Genomic DNA, 8,415 nt, shown 5'->3' with positions numbered 1-8,415 from the left:
TGATTTAGAGCATTTTTTCATATGACTATAGATGGCTTTAATTTCTTCATCTGAGAGCTGTCCGTATCCTTTGGCCATTTATCAATTGGGGAATGGCTTGTATTCTTATAAGTTTGTCTTAATTCTCTATATATTTTAGAAATGAGGCCCTTATCAGAGAGACTGTTTGTAAAAATTCTTTCCCAATTTTCTACCTTCCTTCTAATCATAGTTGCATCGGCTTTGTTTGTGCAAAAACTTTTCAATTTAATGTAATCAAAATTATCCATTTTGCTTTTCGTAATGTTCTCTGTCTCCTGTTTGATCATGAATTCTTCTGTTCTCCATAGATCTGATAGATGAACTATTCCTTGTTCTCCCGGTTTGCTTATAGCGTCAGCCTTTATATCTAAATCATGAACCCATTTTGACTTTATTTTGGTATGTGGTGTGAGATCTGGGTGTATGCCTAGTTTCTGCCATACTCTTTTCCAGTTTTCCCAGCAGTTTTTTTCAAAGAGTGGGTTCTTATCCCAGAAGCTGGGGACTTTGGGTTTATCAAATAATAGATTACTATAGTCATTGACTACTGTGTCTTGCATATTTAACCTATTCCACTGATCCACCTCCCTATTTCTTAGCCAGTACCAAGCAGTTTTGATGATTTATAATACAATTTAAGATCTGGAATTGCTAGGCCACCTTCCCCTGCATTTCTTTTCATTAGTTCCTTTGATATTCTGGACCTTTTGTTCTTCCAAATGAATCTTGTTATTATTTTTTCTGACTGTAAAATAATTTTTTGGTAGTTTGATTGGTATGCCACTGAATAAGTAAATTAGCCTAGGTAGGATTGTCATTTTTATTATATTAGCTCGGCCTACCCATGAGCAACTGATGTTTTTCCAATTATTTAGATCTGATTTTATTTGTGTGAAAAATGTTTTGTAATTGTGTTCATAGAGTTCCTGGGTTTGTCTCGGTAGGTAGACTCCTAAATATTTTATAATGTCTACATTAAGTTTAAGTGTAATTTCTCTTTCTATCTTTTGCTGTTGGGCTTTGTTGGTAATATATAGAAATGCCAATGATTTATGTGGGTTTATTTTATAGCCTGCAACTTTGCTAAAGTTGTTTATTATTTCAAGTAGTTTTTTACTTGATTCTCTAGGATTCTCTAAGTATACCATCATGTCATCTGCAAAGAGTGATAGCTTTGTTTCTTCTTTGCCTATTCTAATACCTTCAATTTTTTTTTCTTCTCTTATTGCTAAGGCTAACATTTCCAGTACAATATTGAATAATAGTGGTGATAATGGACATCCTTGTTTCACCCCCGATCTTACTGAAAATGCTTTTAGCTTGTCCCCATTACCTATAATGCTTTCTGAAGGTTTTAGATAGATGCTATTTATTATTTTAAGGAAGATTCCATTTATACCTATGCTTTCTAGTGTTTTTAATAGGAATTATTACCCAATAATATTTGGATCTTTCAATGGGTTTTAAAAAAATGTTTTGGAGGTTTCACCTCAGCACTGGGGTTGTCCAAAATTTTAGATAGAACCTTTATTAAGCACTTACTATGTGCCAGGTGCTGGAAATGCAACTACAAGCAAGCAAGGCAGTTCCCATCTTCAAAAAGCTTGCATTTTAATGAGGTACTATAAGACCTAAAGGGGAGGTGGAGAAGGGTACGGACAGCCGATAGAGGAGGAGAAAGAATCTAGGCTTAAATGGACTAATATTTGGCTGGAGTTCTTCATAAAATTGTGATTTTAAGAAAGAGATTTCTAGGGTCACAATGGGACAGAAGAGCATTAGGAGGAGAAAGGGGTGGGGGGAGGGAAGAGAAGGAGGAGGAGGAGAGAGAGAGAGTCCAAATACCTAGACTACTCCTCTGCTAAAAACTGGAAATACAAAAGTAATGTATTTTTTTTTAAATGATACTCCCTGCCTTTAAGGATCTTCTATACACTAATGGAGAAGATTGGTAAGATGTACAAAAATAAGCAGGCAGAGATGTGGAGGGAGTCAGTACCAGTCATGGGAGAATGTTAGGTGCCAATAACTGTAACACAAGTATAACCCCTTTTTCAAAAGCCTGTCTTACAGAAGCCATAGTTACAGTTTCTATAGCTTTAAGAGCCGAATGGAATGTTTAGGATTTGGCAGTCAGGATCGCAGTTTCTGAGAAACTGAGAAGAGAGTCAGTGAAGATGGTTTGAAAGAAACTCTAGGGAGGTCTAAAGAAATAGAGCAAGGAAAAACTTTCACAGGAGAACTATCTTAACTATTATTAAGTACCTTTATAGAGAGAATTTTATGATGAATGAGTGTGGAGAGAGACTGTTTAGATTAATAGCTTGAAGGAAATTGAAGGGACTCTTCTCTTGTGACAGCCAAAGAGAAGCTAAAGAAGACAGAAAGAGGTTGAAAAGGACTTCTCTCTTGATGAAATTGTTTTAATCCTTATTTATAGAAAAGCATAGAGAACATTCTTTTGAAGAGACTTCATTTATTTATTCTTAATGAGCTAAATATTTGGGAGTATGTTCTCAGAAATGATCTGCCATTACAGTGAGAGTTTGATGCGGAGGTGTTAAATTGTTAAATTTTCAGCATGAGCACTTTCACCTTGGAAACTGGCAAACCCCACAAATCAGGGCTTGATGGTTTTGTTCAGCATCTAGATTTAAGAGAAGAAAGGTTAACTCAGATTAAACTTTAAAATGTGTTGTGCATACGTTTTTTGAGGGATGATTATTAAACATATACCAGTACATCCTTAGTTTGATGTGATTATTTTCATAGCTAAAATTCTGCAAATAATTATTGATATCTTTATTATCGATTTCATTGTTAATAAATTGTATGCTCAGCAACTTTAACATTTAGTTAATCCTAAGAGATTAAGCAATTTACTGTATATGGATATGAGTAACTACTATTGAGAAAAGGTTTCTCCAATTTATTAAATAAATGAATGGGGGGAGAGGGATTTATTAAGCCTTATGTGAAATGCACAAATATAAAAAGCAAAATTTAAAATATAAAAGCAAATATTTTCTGTGCCCTCAAGAAGTTTACATTCTAATGGGACAGACAATGGGACTTAGTGACTAGGGAAAGTGGAAAGTTACAGGATGTTGAATGGAGCAATAGGTAAATGGATGACCCACTCTATCAAGGAACTGTGGCAGAGTTGATTTATGTGTGATTCCAGAACCAGAGAGGGGAAAGGTTTGGCTATGTTTCAGCAAGGCTTTGGAAGAGGTATCCAGAGACTGGAGAGTGAAGGGGAAGCATGGTAGCTGAGGATTTCCTTGGTCTGGAAGAGGCAATCACCAGTCAGTACAGTGAGGTCCCAGGGCAGAAGTATACTTCCAGGTAGCAAAATAGTTGTTGAGGCCAGAGAGGACATAGCAAAGTGAAGCAAGGTGAACTGGTGAAGGCACTGAGCTTAGCTGATTGAGAAATACTGATGAGTTAACAAATTAATGAAACAAATTTAATTAATTCATGAGGAATCATGCAAACCTGCACCTGAATTACCCCAGAATTCAGGGTGATGAGAATGAATATAACAAGTCAAGTTGTAGGCTGAGGGTTGACTAGGAAATGAGGTTGTTTGTGATCAATGAAATCAGATTTAGAGCCTGGTTATCATGAGTACTAGAGAGACTAGAGCTTATAATACAGAAAAGGGCTCAAGCGGAGCCTTGTGAAGACTGCAAGAGATTGCCCAAGAATGCTCTTTGCTTTGCTTAGTCTGAGGGACCAAAATGGATGAGAAAGAAGCTAAGTGTAGCAACAATCCCATCCAGGACTACAGCTTGCCCATTTAGTAAAGTCTGAATGGAGCAATCAGAACTTTGAGGAGAGAAGAAAAGGTCTAGAAAGGTTTTTGAAGGGGGTAAGTTAGGGAATCATAGAAGGAAGAATGAAAGATGAACTTTCCAGCAGTTATGGGGAGGAAATGCTCCCTAGCAGACAACTACCCCAGCATCTGTCTTCCCCTCCCAGCCCTTTGGCATCCAAACTTAGTAAGTGGAGGTGGTGTTGTAGCTTGAGGACAGAGAAGGTTTGAACCACAGCAGTGCCAACTGTGATAGAGGTTAGCCATGTTGGCCTAGTTATGGTTAAATAGCATAAGAAAGGACCATCAGATCCTAGATTTAGAGCAATAAGACTCACCTTTCTCATCCCTAACTTCTGACCAACTGCTAACATCCTGGAGAGTAACCCTTGTGAAGATGGGGCTTGGCAACTGCTCCTGGGAATGTTGTAACCATAGCTACGGAAGATCCAGAAAAGGCAGCTTTTATCATGAAAGTATTTGGTACTGTCCAACGGTTCAACATCAGAAACTGATGTGATTGTGTCAATGGAAATAACATTAAAGAAGAGGTATTAACATCTACTTTGCATCCTAAGGACCTTTCCTTCTGACTTGCAACTAAGATCGATAAGTATTATTTCACCCATTAAAATGTGATCTCCTTGAGAGCAAGGACTTTTCCATTGGAATCCCCAGTGCTTTGCCCATAGTAAACACTTAACGAATACTTTTTCGTTTATTCAGTCAGTCACACAGGGAATGATTATGTCAGAATTTAAGCCCATGTCTTCCCGTTTCAAATCTAGTACTCTTTCTAGTGCATTTGTATACCACATAATTATGCTACATCCTAAACCATATATCCATGGGGAAAATTCATAACAACAACTTTGAAGTACAAGCATTATAGAATGCACCAATATGGAATAGATAGGAAAAGTAGATATAAATCAAAATTAATAAATCAGTGACATCCTACAACAGCTCACCCTAGCTCCCCTCACAGATGAATGAATGCTATAACTATGGTGCCCACCTCACATGTCTAGCCAAGGGATTCAAGCAATTAAAGATAATTACCTAATGTTATCAAAACCCCAGGAGACATGTAAAGGATATATCTGTTATTTCATATGGAGCACCTGGGACTCTCTCCCACATGTGGAAGCCCAGAAAAACTATTCCAAAGTTGAGGCACTTAGCAAGTTAGCAGCTCTTCAAGAACATAATTTATAAGGCCCCACCAATTTATTTACTTTTGCCCGGATACATTAGTTCAAAACAAAAATCATTTAATTAAACAATATGCCCCCCCCAAAAAAAGGCAGCAAGGAAAAGTCATAGTTTGTGACCTCTGTTTTGAAGAGGAAGTATAGTTTTCTCTACAGATATGTAGATATGCATGCACACATATATGTCATATGTCAGCAGTAGAGTCACATACACCCAGAAGAGAAATGACATGATTATATAACAAGAGTGAAGAATAAGAGATAGTTGGACAGCCCAAGTGTTGCACTGGTAGGGCTCCAGTACGTTGGGTAAATCTTCCACTGAGAATTTATGCAAGGACATGGAGTATAATTTTCCAGGATAAGAAGGATGTGTTCCCAGGATGCGTTGCAGTCAGCACCAGTGGAATACTCATACCAATAAGATTATAGATCTATCCCAGTACCGTGTGTGTGTGTGTGTGTGTGTGTGTGTGTGTGTGTGCTCAAGAGATCTATAGGTTTCATTCCAGTATTATAGGTGAAGAGACTGAGACCCAGAAAGATTAAAAGACTTGCCCAGGATTAAAAAGCTAGCATCAAAAGAAGCAGAGTCGGAGGCTCTCCTGACTCCAAGCACTGTGTTCATTCCATTATAAAGAAAAGATTGTGAGTGAGGGGGCTGAGGAAAACCCTAACAGTATAAGCTATTTTTGGTTATGACTTCGTGACAAATATTGTGGCTGCTCAGGTACCTTTTTTGCTTATTAGTCTTCAGCTACATTCTGGATAGTGGAGTGTTGAGGGCTTGCACTGATGGGTTTGAGGATATAGGTCATATTGGGATGTTCCTGTCCCTGTCCATTATCTAAGAGCTGTCTCGGTCAGAACGTAGGCTCTCCGACCTCTTCCAGGCACTGTCTGTCCCTTGAGAGGATGAAGGATTTTTCAATAAACTTGAAAGATAATCGGGAAGCGAGGAGATGACTCCGGGGGGATACTCCCCCCAGTTACTGTTACCATGAGAAAAATTAATTGTTGATACTTGGTTTTTTCCACTCTTGATTCTGTTCCCACGAATGGGGTATAAAAGCCCTAACTCTTAGATCAATAAACAGAGCTTGTTTATGATTTGCTACCCCAGGTCCTCATTTTTTTCTCTCTCTCTCTTTCTTTCCTTCTTTCTTTTTCACTCTTTTCAGCCTCGCCGGAGATAACTTCGTAGTGGACTCAGAAGTCTGCTACAGTGGAGGCTGCCAAGTTGTTGCTTGCCCTTTGTTTTTGAAGAGGAGCAGTGACACCCCAGGGTGATGTCTTGACTTGTGCTTGAATTGGATTTAAGTGAGGCAGAGTTGCATAAAGTCTCAGCCTCGCTTTCTCTTCCAGAGCCTTTGAAGTCTAGTGGCAGGACAGAATCAAGATGACTAGTGATGGCCGGGAGTGCAATGGATGACCTTGGCATCTTTGATGTCTCACCAGGCCCTAAACACTCTGCTGCACTTGTTTCAGTGGTCTTCATGGACAGCGGAACAAATAGTTTTCGGCTGCTCATTCTGCTGGGAGAAGTCTTCACATGCTTGAGGTAGACACCCCCCAAACCCACCAATGAATTTGAGGCTCTTCTGTTCCTCTCAACCTGGTGTAGCCCATCTGCTAAAATAGTTTACCAGGGAGTGGCCACTGCATATGCTACAGCTTCTTGGAGCCACAGACGAGATTTGAGAGCCAGGTGGACACCAAAGGTAGATGGGCAAGCTCTAACACCAGAGTTGCTAGTCCTCCTTGGTACCCTATCCACCGCAGGTTGCCAAATAAGGGTCCTCTAGATAAGGGAAATGTTGCTATAATTTCAAGATCCATCAATACAATTCTGTATCCCGGAGAGTGCTGGTAAATATTTAACAACCAGATCTGGGGATGGGGTGGGGGTATACACAAGACACACTTTTAAGTTTAACCTGCATTATGAACAGTTTCTCCCTCACTTTCTTAAGTCCAGGCAATCAACGAAACAATCAGTCAAGCTCTCATTAGTAGCATTTGCCAATTTCCAGGGGGTAAATGCTCACACTGAAAACAACAACCAGCTCTCCCAAGCCACTGTTTACCTGAAAGAACTATCTGGAGTGGCCAACGTGAAGCTTATCCTAACGTCCCATATTTCTTCACATCCCTCAAAAATCTCACTGTGAAGTTGAGAAACAGGATGGAGAAGGATGCTAGAGTTAAAAACAATAATCCAGAACCTGTAAGGTAGACCAAGAGGGAAAGATGAGGAACGGGACCTAGGACACTATGCCCCAGATATCAGACCATTCAGCCAAGGCAGGTGAATACATTGAAGTTTAATCCTTTTTTCCTCTCTGTTTCTTTCTTCCTTCTTTCCTTCTTAACTTCCTCCCTTCCTTCCTTCCTTCCTTCCTTCCTTCCTTCCTTTCTTCCTTTCTTTCTTTCTTTCTTTCTTTCTTTCTTTCTTTCTTTCTTTCTTTCTTTCTTTCTTTCTTTCCTTCTTTCTGTTTCCCTTTTGTTTCGACTTCATCTCTTTTAGCTATTTTTTGTTGTTTTTAATTTTTTAAAATTTATTTATTTTTTCTTTAAAATTAGAAAAAATAAAACAATTTGGCAAAAATAAAACAAAAAGCCCTTGAGCAGTTAAACAACATAAAAAAAGTAGTTGGGAATGATTTTATATGCAATATATCCTTTGGCTATAATAAATTCATATTTGTAGAATCTGAAATCCTTTATGGTTTTAAAGGTATCTTTACAACCCTGTAAAGCAGGTACTCTATTATTTATTTCATATTTTAAAGATATGGAAACTGTGGCTTGCAGAAGTTTAAGTTATTTGTCTATGATCACATGATAGTGTCTGAGGAGGATTCAAACTCAAGACTCCTGGTTTTAGGTCCCACCCCCTCTATCCACCCCACCATGCTGCCTTGTCATTATTGGCTGTCGATAGAAGATATGAAGACTGTCTTACTGGGGTTTAACAAGTCAGCATAAGTATTCATTACATTTACCATAAGCCTAGCTGCTGTATAATGTTATCTTCCTTTACGTAGATGAAATCACTGTGTATGTGTTATTTTGGTTCTGCTTTTTACCTCCATGACATTTCAGTTCTTCCTATTTTCCTTCCTTCCTTCCTTTCTTCTTTCCTTTCTCCTTTCCTTCTTCCTTCCTCCCTCTCTTTCTTCCTTTCTTTTTTCCCTCTTCTTTCCCTTTCTTCCTTTCTTTTTGTATTTTATATTTCTTATGTCTCAATAACATTCCATGGTGTTTTCTTCTTTTATTCTAGATTTTCTCTTTCCCCTTCTCTCTGCCTTGCTTTGTCTTCTTTTTTTCTCCGTAATCTCTCCCCCCTTTTTTTTTTTGAGC

Source organism: Phascolarctos cinereus, unplaced genomic scaffold, assembly GCF_003287225.1.
Source record: "Phascolarctos cinereus isolate Bilbo 61053 unplaced genomic scaffold, phaCin_HiC Scaffold_7;HRSCAF=346, whole genome shotgun sequence".
Taxonomy (NCBI): Eukaryota; Metazoa; Chordata; class Mammalia; order Diprotodontia; family Phascolarctidae; genus Phascolarctos; species Phascolarctos cinereus.
This window is presented reverse-complemented; position numbering follows the sequence as displayed.